The following is a 17881-nucleotide window of genomic DNA, read 5'->3' as shown; positions in this document are numbered from 1 at the left end:
AAGAAAGCCATTTTTGAAAGCAAGCCACAAGAAGTTCTACTTGCAGTTTGTCACAAGCCATATAGGGGACACAGCAAACACGTGGATGAGACTAAAGTTTAACTTTTTGGCCTAAATGCAAAATGCTATGTGTCAGAAAACTAACACTGTACATCACCATGAACACACCATCCCCACCGTGAAACATGGTGGTGGCAGCATCATGCTGTGGGGATGCTTTTCTTCAGAAAGAGAAGCTGGTCAGAGTTGATGGGAAGATGGATGGAGCAAAATACATGGCAATCCTGGAGGAAAACCCAGCAGGACAATGACCCTAAACATGCAGCCAGGGCTACAATGGAATGGTTTAGATCAAAGCATATTCATGTGTTAGAATAGCCCAGTTAAAGTCCAGACCTAAATCGAATTGAGAATTTGTGAAAATTTCTGTTCACTGATGCTCTCCATCCAATCTGACTGAGCGTGAGCTATTTTGGGAAGAATGGGCAAAAATATCAGCCTATAGATGTGCAAAGCTGGTAGAGACATAACCCAAAAGACTTGCAGCTGTAATTGCAGTGAAAGCTGGTCCTACAAAGTATTGACTCAGTGGGGCTGAATACAAATGCATGCCACACTTTCAAGATTTTTTTTTTTATAACAAATTTTTTAAACCGTGTATTGTTTTATTTTCACTTTACACATACTGTACTTGTTTTGGTCTATCACATGAAATCCCAATAAAATACATTTAAAGGGAACCTGTCACCAGTTTAATGGTGTCCTAACTAAGGGCAACATAAATAAGTGATTGATTCTCTTAGCAAAATGCTGGGTCACTTTCTTTAACCACCTCAGCTCCCCTAACCTAAACCCCCTTAATGACCAGACCACTTTTTACACTTCTGCACTACACTACTTTCACGGTTTATTGCTCGGTCATACAACTTACCACCCAAATGAATTTTACCTCCTTTTCTTCTCACTAATAGAGCTTTCATTTGGTGGTATTTCATTGCTGCTGACATTTTTACTTTTTTTGTTATTAATTGAAATTGACCGAAATTTTTGCAAAAAAATGACATTTTTCACTTTCAGTTGTAACATTTTTCAAATAAAACTACATTTCTATATAAATTTTTCTCTAAATTTATTGTTCTACATGTCTTTGATTAAAAAAAATGCAATAAGTGTATATTTATTGGTTTGCGCAAAAGTTATAGCGTTTATAAACTGTGGTACAAAACTGTGAATCTCCGCATTTTGAAGCAGCTCTGACATTGTGAGCACCTGTCATGTTTCCTGAGGTTCTACAATGCCCAGACAGTAGAAACACCCCACAAATTACCCCATTTCGGAAAGTAGACAGCCTAAGGTATTCGCTGATGGGCATAGTGAGTTCAAAGAAGTTTTTATTTTTTGTCACAAGTTAGCGGAAAATTATGATTTTTTTTTTTCTTACAAAGTCTCATATTCCACTAACTTGTGACAAAAAATAAAAACTTCCATGAACTCACTATGCCCATCACGAAATACTTTGGGGTGTCTTCTTTCCAAAATGGGGTCACTTGTGGGGTATTTATACTGCCCTGGCATTTTAGGGGACCTAAAGCGTGAGAAGAAGTCTGGAATCCAAATGCCTAAAAAATGCCCTGTGAAATCCTAAAGGTGCTCTTTAGAATTTGGGCCCCTTTGGGCACCTAGGCTTCAGAAAAGTGTCACACATGTGGTATCGCCTTACTCAGAAGAAGTAGGGCAATGTGTTTTGGGGTGTATTTTTACATATAACCATGCTGGGTGAGAGAAATATCTCTCTAAAAGTCAACTTTTCCCATTTTTTTATACAAAGTTGTCATTTTAGAGAGATATTTCTCTCACCCAGCATGGGTATATGTAAAAAGACACCCCAAAACACATTGTCCAACTTCTCCTGAGTACGGCGATACCACATGTTTGACACTTTTTTGCAGTCTAGGTGCGCAAAGGGGCCCAAATTCCTTTTAGGAGGGCATTTTTAGACATTTGGATTCCAGACTTCTTCTCACGCTTTAGGGCCCCTAAAATACCAGGGCAGTATAAATACCCTACATGTGACCCCATTTTGGAAAGAAGACACCCCAAGGCATTCCATGAGGGGCATGGAGAGTTCATAGAAGATATTTTTTTTTGGCACAAGTTAGCGGGAATTTTTTATTTATTTATTTTTCTCACAAAGTCTCCCTTTCCGCTAATTTGGGACAAAAATTTCAATCTTTCATGGACTCAATATGCCCCCCAGCAAATACCTTGGGGTGTCTTCTTTCCAAAATGGGGTCATTTGTGGGGTGTTTGTACTGCCCTGGCATTTGAGGGACTCCACAATCATTATATGTATGGCCAGCATTAGGAGTTTCTGCTATTCTCCTTATATTGAGCATACGGGTAATGAGATTTTTTTTTTCCGTTCAGCCTCTGAGCTGAAAGAAAAAATGAACAGCACAGATTTCTTCATTCGCATCGATCAATGTGGATGAAAAAATCTCTGCCAAAAAAAAAAAGGAGGGGGAAGGCGTCTGCCAGGACATAGGAGTTCCGCCCAACATCCAAACCCACTCAGCCCGCATGCCCTGGCAAACCCGATTTCTCCATTCACATCAATCGATGTGGATGAATTAATCATTGCCGGGATTTATTTATTTTTTATATACAAAGTGTTTGCCAAAGTATATGAACACCGCCCCTCAGCTCATAAGCCTCGGCAAACGTATCTTTTTTACTGCAGAGGAGAAATCTCGTCTTGCAGCGCCGCATACACCGACTTTTGTGTAATCTGACAGCAGCGCAATGCTTCTGTCAGAATGCACATCAGTGCTGCAGCTCGTTCATCGGTTGGTCCACCTAGAAGGTAAAAAAACAAAACAAAACAAAAAAAAGGCCGCAACGCAATAAATTTATTAACATTAACTTTATTTAACATTTGAACAGAACATTAACTTTTATAAACTTTATTGAACTTTTGGAACAGAACATTAACTTTTTTTTTTTTTTTTACCTTTATAGGACAAACCTCTCCTTCCCCATGGGACAATGTGCAAAGCGCAAATCGCCCAGAGATGTGGCGAAGTACATTATGCACTTTGTCCCAGGTGAAAGGAGAGGTTTGCAGCAGCTGTGAGTGAAAGGGCCCTAAGAGCCCTGTGTGCCTGTCCTGTGTCACGCAATCCCTATGCTAATAGTGTTCCTGTGTGTGGTACTTCCGGAAACACTCCCCTAAGCATAGGGCAGGGTGGTCAGAGCAGTCAGGACAGAAATAGCGGGTGTCATGCCTTATTCCACTCCTGCTACAGACACAACATCTTTTTCGGGGTGGTGCTTGGGTTGAGGTACCAGCAACAACATTGGGGAAATGTCGCTCGTGTAGACGGCTCATTACACTGGTGGATGGGGCCACGGAACCTCCTGGATACAGGAGGTTCTTGATGAACTCTTCCTGAAATTAGAGGAAGGATCCTGTTCTCCCAGCCTTACTGTAAAGAACAAAACTATTGTACATAGCCAATTGAATTAAATATACAGACACCTTCTTATACCAGCGTCTGGTGTGGCGGGAAACTAAATAAGGAGCCAACATCTGGTCATTGAAGTCCACCCCTCCCATGAGCAAATTATAGTCGTGGACCGAGAGGGGCTTTTCAATGACACTGGTTGCTCGTTCTATTTGGATTGTCGCGTCTCCGTGAATGGAGGAGAGCATGTAAACGTCACGCTTGTCTCTCCATTTCACCGCTAGCAGTTCTTCGTTACACAAGGCAGCCCTCTCCCCCCTTGCAAGATGGGGGATAACGAGCCGTTGGGGGAAGCCCCGGCGACTAGGTCGCGCAGTGCCACAGCAGCCAATCTGTTCTAAAAACAAATGCCTGAAGAGGGGCACACTTGTGTAGAAATTGTCCACATAAAGATGGTACCCCTTGCCAAATAAGGGTGACACCAAGTCCCAGACTGTCTTCCCACTGCTCCCCAGGTAGTCAGGGCAACCGACCAGCTCCAGGGTCTGATCTTTACCCTCATAGACTCGAAATTTGTGCGTATAGCCTGTGGCCCTTTCAGAGAGCTTATACAATTTGACCCCATACCGGGCGCACTTGCTTGGGATGTATTGTTTGAAACCAAGGCACCCGGTAAAATGTATAAGGGACTCGTCTATGCAGATGTTTTGCTCAGGGGTATACAAATCTGCAAATTTGGTGTTAAGGTGGTCTATGAGGGGCCGAATTTTGTGGAGCCGGTCAAAAGCTGGGTGGCCTCTGAGACGAGAGGTGCTGTTGTCGCTAAAGTGCAGGAAACGCAGGATGGTCTCAAATCGTGTCCTGGACATGGCAGCAGAGAACATGGGCATGTGATGAATTGGGTTTGTGGACCAATATGACCGCAATTCATGCTTTTTTGTCATGTTGAGGAGAAGGCCCAGAAAAGTTTTAAATTCGGAAACTTGGACGGGTTTCCACCGGAAAGACTGGTCATAAAAGCTTCCCAGGTTGGCGGCTATAAATTGAGTGGCATACCGATTTGTTTCTGCCACGACTAAGTCCAAGAGCTCCGCAGTCAAGAACAGCTCAAAAAACCCCAGTGCCGATCCGTTCTGAGCTGTCTCAACCCGAACTCCAGACTGGGCGGTGAAAGGGAGAACTACTGGTGCGGCTGAAGTTGGGGGCTGCCAATCAGGGTTTGCCTGCACCTCAGGGACTCTAGGGGCTCTACGGGCCTGTCTGTGCGGTGGCTGCGACGGGGGAACTAATGCAGGTGCCACCGTACCAGCTTCAACTGCCCTTCTGGTGCTCGCCACTTCACCATGTTCTACGGCAGTGCTGGTACTAGGTCCAGGATGGGCTGCGCTGCTGGTGTATGCCTCACCACGTAATCCGACAGCGCCAGCCCCACTCTGCTGCCCTTGAAGCGGATCCTGCGCAACCTGTGGTCTAGCAACACGGGGCCGGGTACGCCTGGTGGTATCAGGGACCTCAACCTCATCGTCCGAACTTTGGGTCAGACTGCCACTGCTTTCTACAGGTTCGTATTCTGACCCGCTGGATTCGTCAGATGAGGGTTCCCATTCCTCATCTGACTGGGTCAGAATCCTGTAGGCCTCTTCAGAAGAATACCCCTTACTTGCTATTTGGTCAACAAAATTTAGGGGGTATTCCCTGAGACTACCCAAGAAAAAAAGCAAGCCTGTCTTACAAATGGGAGGCTAGCGAAGTACAGGAAGCCGCTGCGATTGATAAAAAATATCAAAACAGATTTTTTTTTATCGCCGCAGCGCTTGTGAAGTGATTGTGCAGTGATAAAAAAAAATAAAAAATTTGTCACTGCGGCGGGGCGGGCGAACGCACGTGTGGGCGACCGATCAGGCCTGATCGGGCAAACACTGCGTTTTGGGTGGAGAGCGAGCTAAGGTGACACTAATACTATTATAGATCTGACTGTGATCAGTTCTGATTACTTACAGATACTATAAGGCTGGGTTCACACGGGCGTTGCGGGAAAATGTGCGGGTGCGTTGCGGGAACACCCGCGATTTTTCCGCGCGAGTGCAAAACATTGTAATGCGTTTTGCACTCGCGTGAGAAAAATCGCGCATGTTTGGTACCCAAACCCGAACTTCTTCACAGAAGTTCAGGCTTGGGAACGGTGTTCTGTAGATTGTATTATTTCCCTTTATAACATAGTTATAAGGGAAAATAATAGCATTCTGAATACAGAATGCATAGTAAACTAGCGCTGGAGGGGTTAAAAAAATAAATAAATAATTTAACTCACCTTAGTCCACTTGATCGCGTAGCCCGGCATCTCCTTCTGTCTCCTTTGCTGAACAGGACCTGTGGTGAGCATTAATTACAGGTAAAGGACCTTTGGTGACGTCACTCCGGTCATCACATGATCCATCACCATGGTAAAAGATCATGTAAAAATCACCAGCCTGCCAGCGATGATCATTGGCTGGCAGGCTGGTGACGAACTCCTCGTTTAACTTTTGCCAGCCCGCACTGCGCATGCGCGGGCCGGCTATGCGCGTAATCTCGCGCCGGCGTGTCTACAAGGAATGAATCGACCGCCTCCTGAACGCAATCCTGCGTTAGGCGGTCCGGAGGCGGTTAATTGACCCAGTCCATCTGCCAACATCTTGTATTGAAAAGCTCCAGCTGATAATGATAAGTCCTGAATAGTCATGAGCTCCTTACTCTCCCCGCCTACCTGCTGTTGATTGACAATTTTTTTCCATATGAATCAGCAGCAGGTGGGCAGGGGAGTGGCTATAGCTGTTAATTTAAAAAACGCTGGACTCAATTACATCACGCTGGACTCAAATCAGCTCATCAGCATGCGGCATCTTTGTGTGTATATTATGAGGTAACCAACTGTCACACCAGTAAGTGAATACATCTAAGGTACTTTTTAGTAGTTAATGATTGTATATAATTAGTTAGATTATAATCAAATATCCACATGACAGGTTCCCTTTAAGTTTGTGGGTATTACGTGAAAAAATGTGGGGTATGAATATGCTTCTAAGGCACTGTGTATAATATACAGTATATATACAGTATATTTATTTATAGTATATGAATACTGTATATATAGAAATTACATACATACTGTACACAAGACATATTTACTTGCTGTATAGCAAGGTCAGTATAACACATGAACAGGTTTATGGGCACCGTTACCCTATGCTTGCTAAAATTAAAAGTGGCTGTCATAAAAATAAATGAGAAATACTGGCCAATGTCTTGGCTAATGCGGATAGAGATAATGCACTGTGACATCAATGCTGTTTCCATGGTAGCAGAGTAATTTCTCTGAGGAGAAAGTTGAAAAAAATGCAGTTACAAATCAGCTCTATTTCTTGCAGCTGCAGTGCAATACTAATTCAGTTCTGCTCTCAGTAAAGGAAGTACATCATCATTAGTTGTTCCTTATATTTAAAGGGGTTTTGCCATTTCAGCAAATAGCATTTATTATGCAGAGAAAGTCTCCATGGTGCTGACCACAGAGCAGTCCAGCAGCATGGCTGTGCTTGAACACTATAGAAAAAAGTACCAGCTTGTGAGCTCCCACGGTCCCGGCCACCAGAGAGGCTGACATTTTTTATTATAGTGTGCAAGCATGACCACCACTGCTGGATTGTAGGGTGGTTGTAACCATGGAAACGAGCAGCGTATAATGTGATGAAAAAATTAATCCAGTCAGCAATGGAAGTGGCTTGTAGTAACTTTCTCTACATGATAAATGCCACTTGCTGAAGTGAGACAGCCCTTCAAGACCGCTCCTGGTCAACTATCAGTGACTGAGAGCTATGTACATATGTATACACACTTAGGCATCATGCACAAGAACGTATTTTCGGTTTGCATTTTTTACGGATCAAATGCAGACCCATTCATTTCTATGGGGCCGCAAAAAAATGTGGACAGCACACGAATGTCATATGTGTGCTGTCCGCATCCATTTGTGGTCGGATCGGCTATCAGAAAGGTGAACCTAACCTATCTAACCCTATCTACAACAAGCAGTAGAGTTATGCCATAACTGCTGTGGTAGGGCAGCCTAAAGGAGCCAAAAAGAGCAGACCTTAGTTTAGAGTAAATATATACTTGTGTTAGGTGCTTACGGTAGTACAGAGAAGAGCCCTGGGAAGCAGGGAAAGAAATGCAGTCGGTTGTGGTGTGCCGAAACCGAGGACGAGGTAGGCCTAAGAAAGAAGAGGGCCCACCCAAGGAAAAGACATAAAAGAAATGAGTTGAAAATGAGTGGAGTGGTGGGAGGGACAAAGCTCAGACCTCAGACGGTGCAGGAGCCAGGTAAGGGGGGTGCCCTAAATAGGCTGGAGGCGGACCTCAGCCCCTCCCACAAATCCAGGCAAATGCCTTAATACTTGTGTTAGGTGCTTACGGTAGTACAGAGAAGAGCCCTGGGAAGCAGGGAAAGAAATGCAGTCGGTTGTGGTGTGCCGAAACCGAGGACGAGGTAGGCCTAAGAAAGAAGAGGGCAAAAATGGAAATAAACCAGTTTATTTGTAACCAATAAAACATGTAAACAGCTCAACCCGACATGCTTTGGAAAGCCACCCTTAACTCTTGCGCTGGATTGGGAATGTATCGTGCGTAAGCGGACGACTTCCAGCGTCCCAATTTCTTGATAACATGGGCAGGGATGTTGGCACTGGAGGCCGTGGATGCAGCTCCGATGCGAAAGGAGTGCCCCGAGTAGTTGGCCGCGTCCAGGCCCAGTTGGGTGAGAAATGATCTGACATGGATCATGAAGGTGGTCGTGGTGAGCACCGATCCATGAAGTTGAAGTAGCGGTTGAGAGGGTAGGAACCTGTGAAGCTGACTGTATGTGTCCAGCACCCTCACCGGACACCATTTGTTGTGCGTGGGGTAATATGAGATGTTGACAGGTGAACGCTGACTACTCTTGGAGTGAGGTAAGGTCAGGACGTAGTGATCCAGGTGTTTAGATAAGTGGGAGACAAGAAGACAAGATGAGGTTTGGGATGCGGAGGTGGTAGTGAATTCCCCGGGCCTCAGGAACCCGTAGAAGGCCAAGTAAATAGCAGCTTTGATGACCGCGTTGGTATTTGTATCAAAAGGCGTGGCGTCCAGCAGGTCGGATAATGCCTTGAAAACATGACTGTTGATGGGCAGCCTTTGGGCTGGACGTGCGGGTTCCGTCTTCTGAATGCCTCTGAGTATTGTTTTGATTTGGTGGGAGGCCATGAAGCTGGTGTAGTTAGGGTGCAAGATTAGCATATGATGTTGAATGCCAGTAAGATACAGTTTGATAGTGTTGTATGACATTTTTAGTTTGAGGTGGCAAAAGGAAGCAAATCCCAAAACAGACGTCATGATGAAAGGGTGCGTGATGTTGTGTTCTACCAGGAATCTGTTGAACAGCGTGAATGCTCTGTTGTATGCTCTATGTGTATTGACTGATAGTGAAAAGTGGGACAAAGACTGGCTATGCCGCATGATGGCCTCTAGTCCAGAATGAGTTGCTGAAATGACGGGGTGCTGGAGGCAGTGGGTGATGCTGATGGGAGATCCTGATGAAAAGCCTGAAATTTGAAGCGAGATAAATTGTCAGCAGCCGAATTGCACACCCCTGGGACATGGAAACAATGCAGGAAAAAATTGTTGCAGGCGGCCAGCCAAGTAAGTCTTCGCATGAACCTCATGATTGTGAGGGATTTGGAACGACCTTTATTTATAATCTGGCAGGTTGCTTGGTTGTCCGAGTAGCAGCGGACCGCCAGATTTGCCCATAAATGACCCCACGCCACGGCAGCCGCTACGATGGGATAGATCTCAAAAAGCGCTGAGGTAGTGGAGAATCCTTCCAGACCCTGGACCTCAGGAGGCCAGCTGCCCCACAGCCAATCGTCCCCAAATATGGCCGCAAAGCCTGTGGTAGATGCCGCATCTGACCAGATAGAGGGGGAAGAGTCCGACAGCTGAGGGAGAAACAAGCTCCTACCATTCCAGGTGGACAGAAATCTCCTCCACATACCCAGATCCGCCGCAGCGTGGGCATCCAGGGACAATCTGTGCGAGTCGTGTAGGAACAAGGGGAAGAGGTGCAGAAGCCGTGAAATAAACGAGCGACCCTGGGGTATGATGCGCATGGCAAAGTTCAGGGAGCCCAGCAGGGACTGTAGTTCTCTGCGGTTGCAGGTGCCGAGTTGAAGATAGCCGTCTATGTGGGTGAGGATGTCCTGGATCTTCCCGGACGGCAAACTGGCTTGCATCGAAGCTGAATCCAACTGGATACCCAGGAAGGTGATGATCGTGTCCGGCCCCTCTGTCTTCTTGGTGGAGAGGGGGACCCCCAGTTCCTTGAACAGCTTGATGGTGGCTCTGAGGCTGGAAGGAGGGGAAGTGTTTTCTTCCACCAATAGGAAGTCATCAAGGTAATGCAAAACCAGCGGGCACCTTGCTATATTCAATAGCAACCAGCATAATGCTTCCGCAAACACGTCGAAGATGGCCGGGCTGCTTTTGGACCCGAAGGTCAATCGGGAGAAAAAATAATAATCCCCAGACCACTTGATGCCATGCAGGTGCCACAGTGTAGGGTGAATCGGAAGTAATTTGAAGGCGTTGGCGATGTCGGTTTTGCTGAGCCATGCCCCCACCCCTGCTTGACTGATGGCCGTGATGGCGTGATCTATGGTGGTATACTGCAGAGAGAATTCCTCCGAGGGAATGAGGGAGTTGAGACTGGGGTTGCCCGTCCCGTGAGGTGCCGATAGGTCAATGATGAGCCTCTGTTTCTGGGAAGATTTCCCAGTGACGACGCCAATGGGGTTGGTGCGCCATGTGGCGAATGGGGGAGTTTTGAAAGGACCTAGCACAAAACCCTCTGTTACCTCTTGGGCTATGAGGGCGTCAATGGCGGTGGGGTTGTGTAGAGCGGATAAAAGATTGGGACATTCCAGGGTGCCTGTTGGCATATACAGGATGCCCGTGTGAAATCCTTCTGTCAATCCTGAAACGAGGAAATCTGACAGATGCCTGGAGGGGTGTTGCGACATGAGCGCGGTAAAAACTGGCATGTTGATGGTCGTTAGATACGGTTTGGTAAACATTTTATTTGGACACATGGACTTGGCATGTGCCCGGAAACATTTGGTGCATATGTGTAACAATTTACATCCGTTATAATTACAGGACCCCTCATTGAAATTATTGCAAATCATCGATTTGCCTAGAAATTTGATCGGCCGACCCAGTTTGTCCCGGGCCAGTTTCTCCGGGACCCCGGAGGGACCAGCTGCCTGGGAGGGGCCCTGTCTGACCGACGTGTTCGGGCAGAAATTGGTGGTGTGGGCCGTGGAGGAGCAGTGCGCACAGGCTGGGGTCCTAAGGCCTGCGAAGTGGCGACAAAAAATGACCGTGTCGATCCTCGCCCAGTTGGAGCGGACTCCGTACTGGGAGAAAGCCCCTGCCACCTTTGCCGAAAAAGACCTGTGATAGTCATAAAACGCTGACCCTCCGTATTTGTTGCCCAAATCCACCAGTTTGTGTAAGTAGAGGTCGAATTCCTCCCTTCTGTTGGGGTAGACCGCACAGATGACCTCTCTGTAGATTCCGAAGGCCAGCACGAATTCGGGAATGGTCAATTTCCTGTTGAGCCGGGCATCCCTGGACTTGACCACAACTGACACCTCGTCATAGGCGTACGTCGTGTTTTCGACCACGTCCTGGGAGGCAATCAGAAGGGAGGCCAGGTTTATATCCTTACCTTCCAGGATATCCCGTTTCAAGTGCTCAGGAATCATATGCGCCGGGTTGACTTCCCGGTCCTCCACGTTAGTGGATGGTGTGACCACCGGCAAACCGACCGGTGCCGGTGATGCCGCCGGTGGCGGACCCGCCACGGAGAGGGTCGTGGTGACCGTTTCCAGCCTCTCCAGCCTGGCGTTGATTGTTGACATGGATGTCATCAGAGAGGCCAGCATGGCATGGATGTCCCCGGTGCCGGACTGGCTGGGTCCTTGCCCCGCATCGCTAGTATCGGTTGAAGCGCGTAACAGCCGGAACAGCTCCGCTTTCCTAGCCGTGGCGGGGAAGGGAACATGCCGTTTCCTCAACTCCGCCGTGATGCGAGGAATTGTCCAGGACCGGATGGACGCTGGACTGGCTAGATCGTCTCCCGAAGTGGCAGTGACAGATCTAGCAGGGGTGCCAGGTAGGGAGAAGTTTCCCAACCCATCCAGCGACATACTACAATAAAAAAGTTGATTAATTTGAGGCCATGCAGGATCGTGCTGGCTAGCTAGGCCAAATGGCGAAAAAATTACACTTGCATGGTGACAGATGAGGCCCTGCTAATTGCCAAGCGGCTTTGAGAGGCTCTACCTATGATTTGGCGCGAGGGGGTAATGAGGCCACTCGTGGTAGTGGCAGGAGCGTTGGCCTCTCGGTGACTGTAAGACAGGACTAGGGGAAGGGAGTGACAGGTGAGGCCCTCTCTATGCAACATGCGAGGCGGCTTACTAACGAGGTGGCGCGTTGGGCAGGTGCCTCCGTACGTTTGAGGCGGGGTGTCGGCCTCGCGGGACCACTAACTGTCGGCGAAGCCAAGAAAGGGGGGGGGGGGTTACCTAGTGGGATGATCGTGCCCCTAAAGCCAGCACGCTGACCCTAACGGGACCATCCGAAATGTAAGGAAGATTTTGGTAAATGAGCAGGTGAACGTACCTGGTACCAAGAAAAATTCTCCGGATACACGGTAGTGTAAAACAGTATAGGTTGACCGCCTAAAAAATAAGGGGGAGGGTAAACATGACATAGCGTGATGAAAAGCGTAAATGCATGTGGTACATATGTATGACCGGGAGGATCATGGCGGTTACACATGAAATGATAGCTTGCGCCTGATGTGAACGAGACCAGTGCATGCCGTGGCCATGGGCTGGCGGAAAGTGTGCGCCTGCAAAATATTTTTCTCTTTTTTTTTTTTTTTTTTTTTTTTTTTTTTTTTTGGAACATTCTGGACCGTGCCCCCGCAATTCCCACATGTTTATTGAATATGAAGCAAAATATATATTATTATTTTTTTTTTTTTTTTTTTGAACATGGTTGTGAAAAAGGTGACGACCCCGTTGGAGACAGTCACTTGTAGCTGAATGCGGATGGGAAGTCTATGCCCCTCCGGCGATCAGCATGGTGAGATCATGTACGATTTTGGCCAAGAGGGGCCTGCTCATGATTCCCTGTTTGTTATTTCATGGGTGTGATGTGTTTCCCTGTCTTTATTGGGGCTCCTGGGGAATGTGTAACAAGGGGGGCATGTTGTGGCCTCCCCTGCCGCCCGGCGGCGGCCCCCCCGGACACAGATGCCGCGCGCACGGCCGCCGGGACACCGCGCATGCGCCGACATACCGTCGCGCATGCGCAGAACCCCGGCCGCGCACGCGCAGAACAGGCCCCAGGACGCGGCCGGCCGCGCGGCAGGGGGAGCGGCAACCAGGCAGCAGGTGGTGAGGGGACGTTACGGCCATGGTGAGCCCAGTGCAGGTAATGAATGGAAGAGGGGGGGGGGGGGGGGAGATTGTGTGGTTGCACTGCTGCTGGCCCCCACGACTGCGCACATGAATGACCGGGGGGGGGTGTGACTGAGGAGTGACATGTGGGGGCTGGGAAGAATCAGTGCTGCCCGACGGCGGCCCCCCGAACACAAGTGCCGCGCGCACGGCCGCCGGGACACCGCGCATGCGCCGACGGAATAGCCGCGCATGCGCAGAACCCCGGCCGCGCACGCGCAGACCATGCACCAAGGATGCGGCCGGCAGGGGGAGCGGTACCAGCCAGGAGGTGGTGAGGGGATGTATCGGCCGCGGTGAGCCCAGTGCATGGTAAATAAATGGGAGGAGAGGGGGGGGGGGGGGGGGGTGTGCGGTATCACCGCCTCTGGCCCCCGCGACTGCGCCCGTGATTGACCGGGGGGGGGGGGACATGGAGCCAGGGAAAAATCCATGTATTTGAACATATGTGTCCGGAGTCGTCGGGACACTGCGCATGCGCCGACGAAATCGCCGCGCATGCGCAGAACCCCGGCCGCGCATGCGCAGACCAGGCCCCAGGACGCGGTCGGGCGCCATCGGCCGCGCGGCAGGCGGAGCGGCAACAGGCAGGAGGCGACGGGGAGGAGACGATCGCTAGAGAAAGTGAAGTGAATGGGGGGGGGGGTGCACCGCAGCTGCCCTTGTGATGTACATGATGAATGTTCGTTTGGGGTGAACCAGACCGGGTAGTGGGCTGAGATTAGCAGGTTGCTGGCCGGCGTAACGGTCCTGTGGGGAGATGACAGAGGGCCTGAGAAATGAGCTGCTGGTGACTGGGCAGCCGTGACATGAATGCAGCGTGTGAAAGAACCTCAGAAAAAAGAGGGGGTTTTAAACCAGGAACCATTGCCGCATGCTGCCAGAGTGTGACCAGAATGATGGTGCAAATCGTGGATGAGAACGTATGAACAGGTGTGACAGAAATGAATGATGGTGACTTGTATGAACCATGACATTAGTGCGCCTTGATGAAATGAGATGAACCGGTACTGGGGCAACCGTGAGGCCCTGCTGACCCGTACGAAATAACTCACAGTTTGACGGGCAAACGCGACCCACAGTGAACCGAGTGAAGCTGGGAAAAGAACAGCAATGCTCCAAAACCAGAACCAGACGGCGACGAAAAAAGGCTCTCAGAAAATCAGCGGCTCGTAGGTAAATTCCTCAGAACTCCAACAAGCGACTTCCTCTCACAAAGCTCAGACCTCAGACGGTGCAGGAGCCAGGTAAGGGGGGTGCCCTAAATAGGCTGGAGGCGGACCTCAGCCCCTCCCACAAATCCAGGCAAATGCCTTAATACATACCGTTACGACACCCAATTTTGAACGGAAAAGACCTTTCACAATGAAGGTGCGGAATATACCGTATATATCACAGTGACTTCCATCTACCTTACCTCTTTGTCATGTGCACCGGCACATCGTTCTTGGAGATGGTTAATGCTGATGCGATTGAAAGAGTGGCCGGTAACCAGAAACGATTTACTCCTATGTTGACTAACAACATATGACCATATAACGAGAAGGTCTGAATCCCGAGAGCTGCAGACTGAAACAAACAATGGTGAATCTGCTGGAAGGGCCTAAATGAACTCCAACCATCCACCAAGGGCCCTGATCGGGCACCGACTGTTCCTGGTGGCAAAATACTTCACCTCTACTTATTCCCCAGGCCACACTTTTATTTTTATTTTTTTATTAAGGACCCAAAAGTTAGAACATGGCGTATGCCGTCTTACTGTAGTAGTAGATGAAGTGAAATGTGTAAACTCACCAGGCCTGGGAAACCATAAACAGGAATACATGGCTATTTCGATTAACGAGCTAATGTTGCCTGTAATAAGGACAGAACGTACACATAACACCTGCAGTTGTGACAGAAAATAAGCTTAAGGTCGTGATAAACTATGTATGCTGCGCCTGTAGTCGTGATAGGACTTGTCGTGTCAGAAGACATGACAGACTTCGTAAAGTCCGCCTTATTACTGTACCTCCTACTGGAAGACGGACCGATACCCAGGACTTAGGCCGGACACTAACACCCTCAGCCCAAGTTTGTAGATGAAGTAAGCATGCCTGGGAGAAGATGATGTCCGCCAAGGCAGGCTTGGGATGACTGCTTATAAAGAAAACAATGAAGACCCAACAACCTAGAAAATAAAAGTCAGAAAACAATAACGTGAGTGAGACTCTAATGGCACGAGCCACGTGTGCGAGCCACCACTAGAAAATTGTATTGCGAGCCACAGATGACCGAGCCATGCGAGCGGGTCTGAAGGCAGAAAAGACATGGAACCTACTTGTTGTGGGACCACGCAGCCGGCCTCGAACGGCAGAGTTATGTGTGTAAAATTTAAACGGAGAAGCCATGCGTGAGAGACTCTAATGGCGGAGTTATATGTGTAACACTAAAACGGAGAAGCCATGCGTGAGAGACTCTAATGGCGGAGCCATGCGTGAGAGACTCTAATGGCGGAGTTATATGTGTAACACTAAAGCGGAGAATCCATGCGTGAGAGACTCTAATGGCGGAGTTATATGTGTAACACTAAAACGGAGAAGCCATGCGTGAGAGACTCTAATGGCGGAGCCATGCGTGAGAGACTCTAATGGCGAAGTTATATGTGTAACACTAAAACGGAGAAGCCCTGCGTGAGAGACTCTAATGGCTGAGCCATGCGTGAGAGACTCTAATGGCGGAGTCATATGTGTAAAACTTAAATGGAGAAGCCATGCGTGATAGACTCTAATGGCAGAGCCATGCGTGAGAGACTCTAATGGCAGAGCCATGCGTGAGAGACTCTAATGGCGGAGTCATATGTATAAAACTAAAACGGAGAAGCCATGCGTGAGAGACTCTAATGGCGGAGTCATATGTGTAACACTAAAACGGAGAAGCCATGCGTGAGAGACTCTAATGGCGGAGCCATGCGTGAGAGACTCTAATGGCGAAGTTCTATGTGTAACACTAAAACGGAGAAGCCCTGCGTGAGAGACTCTAATGGCGGAGCCATGCGTGAGAGACTCTAATGGCGAAGTTATATGTGTAACACTAAAACGGAGAAGCCATGCGTGAGAGACTCTAATGGCGGAGCCATGCGTGAGAAACTTTAATGGCGGAGTCATATGTATAAAACTAAAACGGAGAAGCCATGCGTGAGAGACTCTAATGGCGGAGTTATATGTGTAACACTAAAACGGAGAAGCCATGCGTGAGAGACTCTAATGGCGGAGCCATGCGTGAGAGACTCTAATGGCGGAGTTATATGTGTAACACTAAAACGGAGAAGCCATGCGTGAGAGACTCTAATGGCGGAGTTATATGTGTAACACTAAAACGGAGAAGCCATGCGTGAGAGACTCTAATGGCGAAGTTATATGTGTAACACTAAAACGGAGAAGCCCTGCGTGAGAGATTCTAATGGCTGAGCCATGCGTGAGAGACTCTAATGGCGGAGTCATATGTGTAAAACTTAAATGGAGAAGCCATGCGTGATAGACTCTAATGGCAGAGCCATGCGTGAGAGACTCTAATGGCGGAGCCATGCGTGAGAGACTCTAATGGCGGAGTCATATGTGTAAAACTTAAATGGAGAAGCCATGCGTGAGAGACTCTAATGGCTGAGCCATTTTTATTTTTTTCGCTCATTCCTGCCTAATTTTAGGCATCTATCATACCAATACCTATATATACAGTAGACCCCCCCCCCCCAAGCCCCGAAACGGCCGGGCAACAATCCTAACCACCAACATCCGACTATTAGTGCCCAACCCCCTTCATCCCAGAACACTGCAAATCGCGGACCGCAGTGTGAGACCTGTGCAGCAAGTTCGATCCTACCGTGAGCGCAAGCATTTGCCTGGCACCTTTTGCTGTTTACCCAGGCGTGAACGAGCTGCCACACAATGCTGCTTTTTTTTTTCTTCCATTACACGACCATTGATACATGACCCTTCCAAAAACGAAATAAATAAAATACCATCACTTAACCACCTCCGGACCGCCTAACGCAGGATCGCGTTCCGGAGGTGGCAGCCCTGCGCACAGTCACGCATATATGCGTCATCTCGCGAGACGCGAGATTTCCTGTGAACGCGCGCACACAGGCGCGCGCGCTCACAGGAACGGAAGGTAAGAGAGTTGATCTCCAGCCTGCCAGCGGCGATCGTTCGCTGGCAGGCTGGAGATGTGTTTTTTGTAACCCCTAACAGGTATATTAGACGCTGTTTTGATAACAGCCTCTAATATACCTGCTACCTGGTCCTCTGGTGGTCCCCTTTGTTTGGATCGACCACCAGAGGACACAGGTAGCTCAGTAAAGTCCCACCAAGCACCACTACACTACACTACACCCCCCCCCCGTCACTTATTAACCCCTTATTAGCCCCTGATCACCCCTGATCACCCCATATAGACTCCCTGATCACCCCCCTGTCATTGATTACCCCCCTGTCATTGATCAACCCCCTGTAAAGCTCCATTCAGACGTCCGCATGATTTTTACGGATCCACTGATAGATGGATCGGATCCGCAAAACGCATCCGGACGTCTGAATGAAGCCTTACAGGGGCATGATCAATGACTGTGGTTATCACCCCATATAGACTCCCTGATCACCCCCCTGTCATTGATTACCCCCCTGTAAAGCTCCATTCAGATGTCCGCATGATTTTTACGGATGCACTGATAGATGGATCGGATCCGCAAAACGCATCCGGACGTCTGAATGAAGCCTTACAGGGGCATGATCAATGACTGTGGTTATCACCCCATATAGACTCCCTGATCACCCC

Source organism: Bufo bufo, chromosome 2 (assembly GCF_905171765.1).
Source record: "Bufo bufo chromosome 2, aBufBuf1.1, whole genome shotgun sequence".
NCBI classification, from domain to species: Eukaryota; Metazoa; Chordata; class Amphibia; order Anura; family Bufonidae; genus Bufo; species Bufo bufo.
The sequence above is the reverse complement of the archived record's forward strand: the minus strand, read 5'-3'. Positions refer to the sequence as shown.